We start from the raw sequence: 13,684 nt of genomic DNA, 5'->3' as shown, positions 1-13,684 counted from the left end.
GACAGAACGACAGTTAAATAACGAAAAATACATTCAGCCTGCAAGTCAATGACATTCACAAACCTCGTGGAAAATAAGAGTACTCCAACGAAATAAAACCCAGAACTAGTTCTGCACAACAGGAACACTGACTGTAAAAAATACACCAAACAATACATGTGCACGGTGGGAGGGATATGGATTGAATAGCACCATTTTCTTTATTCTATAGTGTTTGTTGCCCTTTAAACTGAACTGCATTTATTTAGCAATATAATCTATGTTACTATAATAAACCCAATCGTTGTTACAGTATACTATTGGTGTGTAATTTGTTTGTGTATATATGTTAAGCTGTGTATAATTGTTAATACTCTTACTACTGTAATACTCCCCTGTATAGTTAAATAATATTTTGAGTTAACTAGAAAAAAAAGTTTTTTGGGGTCATTATAATATTGAAGTGAAGTATTGCCTGTGCTGCTGCACAATACCTCTTCAGAAATACAGCTGGAGAGTTAAGGTGGGGGATCCTATATTCCCCTGGAGGCACCACGTGTTCAAGCCACATTTTTACACAAAAACCCAGGCCGCTGAGACCTCTACAACACCAGAGAGGACAACGGGTAAGGGGCTCTTGTTTACCATCACACCTGCTGCATATTATGTGATACGAAAATTAACCCCTTACATAATGGAGGCTCCGCTGGGAGGACTAATTGCTAAGCTAGCAGAAATTGTGCAACCATTTAGTTAAATTGTGCAACCATTTAGTTTGACCAGCATTGCTGCTGTTGTTTCTGAGCCATCGAAATGGACAAAATTAAGTTACTGGCATGGTGCGCTGCTGAAGGTGTTGCTCCACCATGTGCTTTCTGGGTAGGCAATCTCCCTGAGAACATTACCACACAAAAATTATTAGAAGTACTCTGCGCTAATGATGATTTGGGAAGAGTAAAGTGTTTGGGAAGATATTACAACCTGAATGATGATCAGTGGTTTGCACTGTGTTGCAGTGACAAAGATCTGGCTGAGGTGGACCTGACAGAGACTATGGATACAGATAGTGATGGTCCCCCTTTGACATTGCAACAAGTACTTTTAATGCCTGACCCCCAAACTCCAACTCCAGATTTCAAAAAGAAGCTGCAAATGTTTTTGGAGACCGAAGGAAAGACACTGAAAAATCTTCAAGAAGTAGCTGGAGTTCAAGCAGCCTCATCAACGAGCGCTACAGATGACTTACTATCTACTATTGGGAAAGCACTTGAAAAAGCTCTGAAGCCATCTCCAGAAGGCACTTCCTACAAACGGCTTAGAGTGTTCTCTGGCGTCAAGCCCACCCCTAGCCAGGAGGATGACTATGACACCTGGATGGACCAAGCAGCACATATGATCCAAGAATGGCAGTGTGGAGAAGGAGAAAAGCGGAAAAGTCTAGTGGAAAGTCTGAGAGGCCCTGCTCTTGATGTTGTCAGACCACTGCATGTGGCAAACTCGGATGTATCAGCTCAAGAATACCTCAGTACACTTGAGCACATGTTTGGAAGCACAGAGAGTGGAGAGGACTTATATTTACGATTTCATACTACCATGCAGAAGCAGGGAGAAAAGCTGTCTATATTCTTGGCCCGGTTGGAGAAGTTGTTACAGAAAGTATATGTGAAGGGAGGCATAGAGGTTGGTTCATTAGGAAAAGCACGCTTACATCAGCTACTTAAAGGAGCCATATACTCTGACATGTGCCTAGTTAAACTCTGGCTTAAAGAACGGCAAAATAATCCTCTCACTTTTTCTGTTCTGATAAAAGAGATCAGAGAGGAAGAGGAGAGAGAGAGCCTCAAGCAACCCCCCCCCCCCCCCCCCCCCAGAGCCCACCCCCCCAGAGTGCATCATGCTAACACACCTGATGTCACACCAGCACCTAATGCAGAAATGGATAGCCAAAGAGATCAGCTACAGGAGATTAGGAAACAAATGTCATCGTTGACTGCGCAGCAGCAGCATCACTATCAGGATGCCCGGCCGCGCCAAGATGTCTGCGCAAGGGGTCGTCAGCCATTCTACAAGAGGGAGAATTCAGCTGAAGGAACTGGACAAGATGGAACAAACCTCCCCTCTGCTGGAAGACAACCACATCCAACTACTATCAGAGCATTCAGATCCTTTTGCTACTGTTGTGGATTGGATGATCATAGGATAAAGGAGTGTGTTAACACTGGAAATGCTACTTTGGTTGCTGAACGTCTTGAAGCCATATATGGGAATCAGTTGGGAAACTACGAAGGGACCCAGTAAAGGAGTGCCCTGGGCCCCTATCTTCAAAAGCGCACTCTGACTCAAAGGAGCTTTAGCCTGGAAAGTAACCCTGTGGGAAATACACAAATTCATGGCCTGCTGGTCTGTGTGGCCCTAAGACAGAAGTAACTGTGCGAATAGAAGGTCACCCATGCTGTGCCATTCTTGACACTGGATCACAGGTTACGATAATCTTTGAGCATTACTTCAGGGAGCACCTCAGTCACCTACCATTGCACCCACTTACTGGTCTTGCTAACTGGGGCCTTGAGGAGGGACAGTACCCATATCTGGGATATATCAATGTATTCCTGGAATTCCCTGAAGATGTTGTGGGTGTGCAGCAGACATTAGAAACCTTAGCCCTGGTTTGTCCTTCTACTGGTTCCCCTAACCATATCCCTTGCCTAATAGGGACAAATGCTGCCATATTTGGGATACTGGCTTGTATGTGTTGCGACCGAGCAGGAGATAATTACACCAGGAAACTAAAGATTCATGCCTTGTGCCTTGATGCTTACATCAAGAAAGAGAGAGAACTCTTGCAGACAGCCAGAGGGCCAATAGGAACCATTCAGATGCTGGGTCGCTTGCCAGTGACCATGCCCCCTGGTACTGTACAGATGGTTGAGTGAAAAGCCAAAGTCTCAGATGATGGGAAAAATCAGCTGATTCTCATTGAAGCTCCTGAAGATGATCGACTGCCGAATGGTCTTTTTATTAGAAGGGGAGTAGCTCAAACGTCACACAAGACGACTGCCACAGTCCAGGTCCCCGTTTGCAATGCCTCAGCACATCCTGTCACAATACCGGCTCACTTTCCAACTCAATCCAACTAAGCAGCAAATATCAAGTTTTGATATGGCTGAGCTGAATTTTGGAACTTCCCCTTTGCCTTCCAGTTGGAAAGAATGGCTGCTAACCAAATTAGCCCAGAGAGCTGATGTTCTCTCAACTTGTGATTGGGACGTGGGATGTGCGCGTGGAGTAGAACATCGTATTCGCTTGAGAGATGACACCCCGTTCAGAGAGCGATCAAGACGACTTGCACCTGCCAATTTGGAAGATATCCGAAAACATCTTCAGAATTTGTAGAGGATTGGCATCATTCGAGAGTCTAGAAGCCCTTATGCATCACCCATTGTGGTAGCTCGGAAAAAAAAATGGTGATGTAAGAATGTGCATTGATTACCGCACATTAAATAAGCGAACCATACCTGATCAATATACTATGCCTCGGGTGGAAGAAGCTCTGGACTGTTTGTCAGGAAGTTGCTGGTTTTCTGTTCTTGATCTACGGAGCGGATACTATCAAATTCCGATGAGCCCTGAAGACATGGAGAAAACCGCGTTCATTTATCCCCTGGGATTCTATGAGTTTCAGCGCATGCCACAGGGGATATCTGGAGCACCGGCAACGTTCCAGCGACTAATGGAGTGGACAGTTGGAGATATGAATCTCTTGGAAGTCTTGGTTTATTTGGATGACCTCATAGTTTTTGGAAGGATACTTGAGGAGCATGAAGAACGTCTCCTCAAAGTGTTGGATCGCTTGCAGGAACAAGGCTTAAAGCTATCATTGGATAAATGCCAATTCTGCCAAACCAGCGTCAAGTATGTAGGTCACATAGTGTCTCAGCAAGGCATTGCAACTGACCCTGATAAAATCGAGGCTCTCACTACGTGGTCGAGGCCTACCAATTTGAAGGAATTGCAGAGTTTTTTAGGATTCTGTGGGTACTACAGGCGTTTTGTACTGGGCTACTCCTCCATTTGTAGGCCCCTCCATGATCTGACAAAAGGCTATCCGCCTACAAGGAAGGATAAGAAGTCTTCAAACTCCAAGGAGACGTACTACAAAACTAATGAGCCTTTTGCTGCCAGGTGGACGGAAAGTTGCGAACACGCTTTCCATACACTGATTGGAAAATTGACCAATGCCCCGGTCCTAGCATTTGCTGATTCCACAAAGCCATATCTCCTGCATGTAGATGTCTGTTTGGAGGGACTCAGAGCCGTCCTATATCAAAAATATCCTGACAGTTTGAGGCCAGTAGCATACGCTAGCAGAAGCCTATCTGCATCAGAAAGAAACTATCCAGTCCACAAATTGGAATTTCTGGCACTACGGTGGGCAGTTGATAGATTTCATGACTACCTGTATGGAGCCAAGTTCACTGTAAGAACTGACAACAACCCACTAACTTATATCTTGAAGTCAGCACGATTGGATGCAACTGGACACAGGTGGCTTACTTCATTAGCTGTTTATGATTTCCAAATCGTGTACCGTGCCGGACGTCATAACATCGATGCAGATGCCCTGTCAAGAAGGCCTCACCCCAACAGACATGCTGATGATGAGTGGGTTGAGATATCTGTCCTGGGGATCCGAGTTATGTGTAAGATGGTAACAATGAAATCAGAGAATGCCACAGTAAACCATCTTAGGGCTGTAGATACCCTGGGAGCACCCCCTGCTGCAATCCCAGATGCCTATGCTTACTCGTCTGAGCTGCAAGTAACATTGCTTCCCAGACTAAGCCATGGGGATCTGCAGTGACCTCAGAGGACAGACCCCTGCCTCAAAGGAGTGCTGCTTGCAAAGAAACTGGATAAGCCTGCTCAATGGGTCAAGATTAATCATCCTGACACCAAACTGCTTTTGAGGGAGTGGAACAAGCTTGTGTTCAGGGGAGGAGTCCTTTACAGAGTAGTCAAGGATCCACCTCAGCAGCTCCAACAACTAGTGTTACCCCAGGAGTATAGAGAAACTGTTCTGAAAGCCCTGCATGATGACTGTGGACACCTTGGTGTGAACAAGGTTTTAGACCAGGTGAGAAAACAGTTCTACTGGCCCCATCAAAGCAAAGATGTGGAGACATACTGCAAAAACTGTTTTTGTTGTATAGCCTGGAAGACGTTGCCCAAGAGATCCACCCCACTGGTCAACATACAAAGCCAAAGGCCCATGGAACTAGTGTGCATGGATTTTTTATTTCTGGAGTCAGATAGCAAAGGTTTCAGCAACATCCTGGTCATAACGGACCATTTCACACGCTATGCTCAAGCCTTCCCCACTAGAGATCAGAGAGCTTGTACTGTGGCCAAAGTACTCTGGGAAAAGTATTTTGTACATTATGGATGGCCAGCTCGGAAACATTCAGATCAGGGGCGTGATTTCAAGAGCCGACTGATGAAAGAACTGTTACTGTTACTGTTGCATACACATATGTTATTATTTCTGGTGTATGTGGGTCTGGCACTCAATCTAATTGAGGAGCCTGATATGTTGATCTAAAATGTCATCCTTTAAATATAATTCTCCCTGTATTTACCTAATTTTAAAGATAACAATGCTCCATTTACATAACATTGGTACGACAATTGAATAGACCAGCCTTATTGAATCACAATTCTTATTATCTTTTGTATTATATGATGTCATTTTTAAAACGATGAGGGATTCCTCTCTGTAATACACAGGATATTGTGTTTTCAGTGAGGTGCACTATAAATCTGGAAAAGAGTGGGCTACAGGTAGAATGGAAAGTCACAGTGTAATTTGAAATGGTTTGTTGTTGAGCATATTAACAAGAGTTTTAAGCAAGAATTTTAATGCTGTATAATAAGCTACAGTAGACAATGAAATAGTGGTACTTTAAATGTTGATGTGCTGTACAGCATACTGCATGTATTTTTTTGGATTACAGTCCATTTGTTAAATTCTTTGCAAAGTGCAGGAAACTTGCAACAAAAACAATTTATTGTGCACCAGAAGGTAATTTTACAACTATTGAAATTTCGTTTGGTATCTATAAATTCAGTGTTATTGTTCAAGTTATGGGTAGCAAACAGATTGCTACCTCAGATCTTCCTTTCAGGTATTGATGCATTCCTGGGTCTTCTCACCTGCATCCCAGTCATTAACCAACTACTCTGCTTTGCCCACTGACAGACAGGCTTGATGAAATGACACAATTGAGATGAAACGACAAAGCAGCAAGGCATGTGAACCAAATGGTTTATTGCACATAGTATGTACCACATGTTTTGTTTGCAATAACATTTGCTTCTTTCAAATCTACATGGGTCTGAAAAACAAAAGGAAATGCACAACAGGAAAGACTGATTGATATCTAACTGATTTACACACATATACAATATGGGTTTGCCATTTTCACATTTGACATTTGAAATGTCAGTGTGATTTTTAAACCATGGGACATATAAGTTGCTCTGATACAACTCAGGTATGTAAGGAACTCCCGACAGATATCAATAAAATAGAACACAGCAATAATGTAACATTAAGAGTAAATGTCACTACTCGGATCGTAGCTAAACTAATGCATTAACAAAGACAAGCTCCCTTGGCAGCCTGCCACTTTTGTCAAGTGCTAACTTTCTTGAGCGACTATGGGAGTGTTAGTTTAAATAAGCATTATATCATTTTGATTTGACTGGGCTGCAGAAAATTGACCCGTCAGGGTTGGTTAGGTTTTTATTTTGTGACACATTAGATGGCCATAGCCTTGGAAAATGAGTCGGTGTACTTCATTCATATTGAACGTAATGGCAAAGGTGTCATTAATCTTTCTTCCTGTAAAATACTTTAATCATTTAAAAGTGCTGTAACTGAAGTTTTAAATTCATAACCAATAATTATCTTCGTACATGAGGCCTGTATGAAGATAATTATACACTGGGGATGAAACTTTAAATTAGGCCCATTACCTTTTATTGCAGACAACACAATTCAGCAAAATAAAGAATCCAGCACTGTAACAGGTGGGTTTGTCACGTCTGTGGCATAATAATAAGGCAGACGCCGAGCATTGGGTGCTGACACGCCGCACAGGTGTGCAGATTTAATAAACACAGGTGCCAGCAATGCTAGCCCTACTGTCACATTTAATAAAGAAAACTATACAAAATAAAGCTAAAAATAAGTCTGCTACACAATGTCGGTCAAGCCTGCCTGCTCAATTGCTTCCCCATTAACATGTCTCCTCTTACATGTCCCAGCTGCTTCCATAAACATACACCCAAGAACCTGTGACAGGGTCTCCCTGTCAGAAGCATACAAAAAATAATTGAAAGACAAAGAATCTCATTTTCAATAGATTTGAATTCAGTATTTTTAGCAAAATATCACTTATAATTTTTAAAGTGTCGTGTATATATAGTGTCGTGCAACAGAAAGTGCTTAAGAAAGCATTTTGGATTGTACAGCGTACTGTATGGAAGGTTTCCAACGGATTATATTATTATATTATATATATATATATATATATATATATATATTATATATATATATATATATATATATATATATATATACCATACTCCACACTGTTAAGGGGAAAAAGTTTTTATTGAGAAAAAAATGTTATTAAAAATACAAAACTGAAAGATTATAATTGGATAAGTCTCCACTCCCCCTGAGTTCATACTTGGTGGAAGCAACTTTGGCAACAATTATAGCTGTGAGTCTGTTGGGATAGGTCTCTATCAACTTTGCACACCTAGATTTGGCAATATTTGACCATTTTTCATTACAAAACCACTGTCATTGTTCAAGCTCTGTCAAGTTCCTTGGGGAGCGTTGATGGACAGCAATCTTCAAGTCATGCCACAAATTTTTGATTGGATTTAGGTCGGGGCTCTGACTGGGCCACTCAAGGACATTTACCTTTTTGTTCTTAGCCAGTCGTGTAGCTCTGGCTGTTTGCTTTAGGTCGTCATGCTGAAAGGTGAACTTCTGTCCCAGTTTCAGATTTCTTGAAGAGGGCAGCAGGTTTTCCTCAAGGACTTCTCTGTACTTTGCTCCATTCATTTTCCCTTCTATCCTGACAAGTGCCCCAGTCCCTGCCAATGAGAAATATCCCCATAACATGATGCAGCCACCACCATGCTTCACGGTAGGGATGGTGTTCTTTGGATGATGCGCTATGTTGGGTTTGCGCCAAATATAATGCTTTGCATTTAGGCCAAAAAGTTCCATTTTAGTTTTGTCAGACCACAAAACTTTTTGTCACATGGCTACAAAATCAGAGTGTTTCAAAGTGGGCTTTCTTGAATAAAGGCTTCCTTCTTGCCACCCTACCATACAGGCCAGATTTGTGGATTGCTTGGGATATTGTTGTCACATGCACACTTTGACCTGTCTTGGCCATAAGAGCCTGTACCTCTTGTAAAGTTGCCATTGACCTCTTGGTAGCCTCTCTGATCAGTCTCCTTCTTGCTCTGTCATCCAGTTTGGAGGGACGGCCTGATCTAGGCAGGGTCTTGGTGGTGCCATACACCTTCCACTTCTTAATAATCATCTTGACCATGCTCCAAGGTATATTCAAGGCCTTTGATATTTTTTATACCCATCCGCTGATCTGTGCCTTTCAACAACTTTGTCCTGGAGTTCTTTTGAAAGCACCTTGGTGAAAAAACAAAACTAATTTAATGCATTTTATTTCCAGGCTATAAGGCAAAAAAGTGAAAATTTTGAAAGGAGATGTAGACTTTCTATAGGCACTGTAGTTTTAAAAAAAAAAAATTAATACACTTCAGAGAAACGCAAATAGATGGAGTGCAAATGGATCACATCAATTTACTTTAAAGCTACGTCTTAGTTGGTGCCTATATTGGCGAGAGCCAAGTTCAAATCATCATGAAGTTTTAACATCTACTCTCATGTAATGGAAATCGTGGATTGGTGGATCGGGCTGTAGAAGATGGTGTCAGTAAGCAGTAGCACAGATCAGGGTGTGCAGTAGTTATGAAAGTACTGCATGCCCTGGGTACATTGTTAGACATGAGTCGAAACCAAGTGATTTCAAAAACCATAGATGTGTAGCGTTCACTCGGATTAAAAAATGAGATCCGAACTGTGCAGTGGTTCAAAAATTATTATATAATTCTAATCAGATCGCTTATTTTGTCAAATACATTTTATAAAGAATTATAAAGCTCTCTTTAAAAAAAATGTCCGAAGTTTTAACTGACATCCGCAGAAAATGCTATCCTGAATTCACAAACTAACTAGTGCAATCGGTGATAAATCAATTCTAAAGCAAGACAAGAAATATAAACCTCAACCCTCACTAAAGTTGTGCTTTTAGAGTTTATCTCAAATTTGGACCTTGCCAGGAGGGTTCAGGTAGTCAAATGACTTCCCTCCCATTGCTCAGTGTGCGCTAAAAGATTCTAGTATGTAGGCTTTCCCAAACAAACTCTCTGTAAGACCAAGTAGGTTATTTCCATATATTGTGCAGTACCATATCCTAATATAGCAATAATGTGTGGTGAGGTCAGTGGTTAGGTAGGTAGTGGCCAGTCTCACACACCAATTTATAGAGATTCGATTGGCAGGCTTATAGAGAGCAGAATTATAATTATGCACAGTTGGGAAGGAGACTGTTATTGACGCAGCTCAATGAAAACCCTGATGTAATTACACAATTCAACCGATGGATGGCACTGAATTTCAATACCTACTTTATTATTATCTGACCTCAATGTCAAATTGATGGTTATTATTGTCCACCTAAGAATTTACTGTAAAGTGTATACACTGATTTAATTCGTACTATTAGTGTTTTTATATAAATGCCCAAATCTACAGTTAACCTGTTATCGTTCTTTAAACATTTGCTCACCAATACCCGAAAATTAAAATGAAAGTAAATACTTGCACTTACATATCTACTTGTATATGAATTTCATCCTTCTTTCCTTCTGGACGAAGATGTCCATGACACCATTGTAAAATTGCTCTCTCTTGGTCTAAAGTTTTAAAAGTCTCTAGTTTTCAATTTAAATAAGTGCCAGGGATGCGAGCCACCCTTGATTGGTTCGATTCTAATGTGAGTTTTGATCCATTTCAAATTGGAGAACGTGTGTTCAACTGATGATGTTGTGGCTGGTATAGTGAGGACCAGCTGCAGGAGCTTTGTTGCCTCAGGGACCATCTATATCGAATTGTGCTGGGACAAGAAGCTAAGGAGCTGTCCAGATGATGTGTCCCTCAACATGTGAGAACTGTACAATCCGACAAGACCAGCCTTGAGTCTAACAAAGTAAAAGTATTTAGAATATTTAGACATTTCCTCCAATTTTTTGCAATCAACCAAGGCCAGGAAATTCAACTCGTCAAAGTGGTCTAACCGACCTCTCATTTTGTTTTGATATTGTCCAAAATGTTGAAAAAAATTCTCCTCCTCTGTGCTCTGATATGCTATGTGGTAGGCCTAGTGGACGTCGATCGGGTCTCTGTCAGGTCCATGTCAATGCATTTCTATTCGAATTGCTTGTATAAATGATCAAAATCGTGTGTCTTGAGTTCCAATGCATGCATTGTGTCTCTGATCCGCTCACAGCAGAACCCAACATCCATTACTTTGTTCTGCAGAATACGAAAAAGTACATCGGTTTCACTGAATATGCCCTCATAAACCATTAGGAGAAAGCAAGTGGATGCTTCTGACAGCCAAGTGTCAAACCCATAGGCCATCACCAGGGTCTTGCCGTCCCACTCATTGGGGTTGTTACTCATAATCCGAAACACTGCACATAAATCATATTGGTAATGATAAATAGTCTGTAGCAGTCTGGAATTTGAGCTCCATTTCATTGATGCTGCCCTCGGCATGCGTCTCTTTACTACCTCATCAAGAAGTCTGGTTGCCTTGGTGGATTTGTTAAAAAATGAAGCAAGTGCCTCCACTGTTTTGAAAAATATTTTGCACTCAGGAATAAATTTCCCTGACTAAGAGAGTACTAGGTTCAACTTGTGGGCATAACAATGGGTAAATGTGGCTTCAGGGACTGTTTCTTTAATTTTGGCCTGCACCCCATTTAACTCTGATGCCATTACAGATGCCCCGTCGTAAGTTTGAGCTACCAGCTTTTCAACACAGTTATATTTCCCCAATTTTGTTAGCAAACATATGTATTAACTCCACATAGTTGCCACGATTAGAGGAGCTACTACTCTCGTCATTGCCACGAAAGGCTAACTCCTGTTTCCCTATGTAGCATGTCGCATCAGTGAAATCTTTCAGAATTTCACGGTTTTGTTTTACCTTTGCATTGTGCATGCTGATGTTCATTCTTCACTGTTCATCCAGTGCTAGATCGATCCGTGTGTTATCGAAAGTTTTCAGAGCTATCTGGCTTTGGATGTGTGCAACAGATTTCTCGTGTTTAGGGAGTGCAGCTGGCAGGTTGTTCAAGTCGCTGTAGCCTGCTCTTGTCCACACGCTTTCGCTGGTGGAGAACAACATGCAGGGGAAGCAGTAGAGATAACTAGCTGATGCACAGCCACATAGCCAGTCTTTCCATTGATACCAGTCGGTCTGAAACGATCTTGTAATTTTTTTCCCTTTCGCTGTTGTAGGTCTTTTAGCTAGGACGTTGGCCTTCCATTCGCTATCACCCGCTGCTTCTCTTGGTAATCCAGTTTTGAAAACTCTTTAAGTTGACATATAACTTTTTTCAATTTGATTAGACTTGCTAGCATAGCTTGGTTGGTTTGCTAAAGAGCAATAACTCAACGACATGACCCCAAAGGCAGAGAAGGTCTGTGTCTTTCCAACGGTTGTTCCTACAGCATTTTTTCCACAAGAACGCATGTGTCAATATTAACTGTGCAATGGAATTTGTGTAGTCAGGTGACACAGTTAAGACAGCGATGTGCTGTGCTTTTTTCTCACTCATTGCTGAGACTATAAAGTTGGACCACGACATGCGCGACTGAGTAAACCGACTTATGTTCAAGTTCAATGGCAGGGAAAGGCAAAGAGCATCGCTGCCTCTCATCTTTTCATCGAATTTTGTATATTACCAAAAAAAAAAAAAAAAATCCACTATGCAGAAATGCGTTGTGACAATGAAAGGTAATGAACAGTCATACACATTTAATTATTATTTTTTTTGCTGGATTCTCACTAGGTAGTCAGTGCCTACCTTGCCTACCGTGACCGCACGTCACTGTAATATTGGCTCATTAAATAAATCTGTGGTGAGTCAGCTGAGCACCTCAGCATCAATCCACTTCCTTAAACACACTTGGTTTTCACTTACCCAGCCAATTAAAGAATAGCATGACCCTGAAATGTCTGCTGAATGTACCAGCATAGCAGGAATACCTCTCTTTTTCTTCTGAAGATCATTCATCCTTTGCCTACCTTCTGTTTGTGGGTGTACTCAGTGACAATTGTTCCATATTGTATGGGCTTTGTGATGTGGACAACTGTCTGAACTTGGTAAATGATTTGTGCATCAACTCTTTGCACTTTACTTACCTTCAATGGAGGTACCACATCAGCAAATAATATCAGAGTAGGAACACCTGTATGTAGAGTATCTCCATTCTACTGTGCAAGCAGATGCTGGAGGAGATAGCTATAGAACTTTTCCAAATTCTTCTTCAAAGGAAAACAAAATAAATTTCTATTACTTCCAGTCTCCAGAAATGGTTTTGAAACATGAAAACTCATTTTCAAGTACTGGTGCCATAGATTCTAGAAAGCTGAAATGTTTCTACTGAGTTGAGAGACGGTCCCAATACTTATGGGAAGGGCCTGACCCATAAAACATATGACACCACGGGTTCATAATTGGCATTTTTATCAACATTGTGAAGAGCAAGAAGCTTCAAATGGCATTTTTTGAAATGTTTCTTTTTTTTTAAATTTACCTTCAGAATTAAAATGAGAGGTTAGTTATGAGACTGAAGATTTGTCAGAGGAAAGATAAGGCAGCAAGCAACAACTCAATTTAAGGTGTACTGTAAGTAGCTTCAATAACCTACCTGTTGTGATATTTGCAAAAGTTCTGAATAGTTCAGAGTGCTATTTTTAACTGGCAAACTGCTTTTAACAGCCCAGCAACTTCAGAGCTCGTCTTCCACATCCCCATTCCGGGTAGTGGATTTCAACAGTAACTTCAGAGCTCGTCTTCCACATCCCCATTCCGGGTAGTGGATTTCAATAGCAACTTCAGAGCTCGTCTTCCACATCCCCATTCCGGGTAGTGGATTTCAATAGTAACTTCAGAGCTCATCTTCCACATCCCCATTCCGGGTAGTGGATTTCAATAGTAACTTCAGAGCTCGTCTTCCACATCCCCATTCCGGGTAGTGGATTTCAACAGTAACTTCAGAGCTCGTCTTCCACATCCCCATTCCGGGTAGTGGATTTCAATAGCAACTTCAGAGCTCGTCTTCCACATCCCCATTCCGGGTAGTGGATTTCAATAGTAACTTCAGAGCTCATCTTCCACATCCCCATTCCGGGTAGTGGATTTCAATAGTAACTTCAGAGCTCGTCTTCCACATCTCCATTCCAGATAGTGGATTTCAATAGCAATCTGCAGTGTCCCTTGACCCTCCCAGTGATGTTAATCCAAA

The sequence above is a fragment of the Polyodon spathula genome, chromosome 12 (genome assembly GCF_017654505.1).
Source record: "Polyodon spathula isolate WHYD16114869_AA chromosome 12, ASM1765450v1, whole genome shotgun sequence".
NCBI lineage: Eukaryota > Metazoa > Chordata > Actinopteri > Acipenseriformes > Polyodontidae > Polyodon > Polyodon spathula.
Note: the sequence above shows the minus strand (reverse complement) of the source record.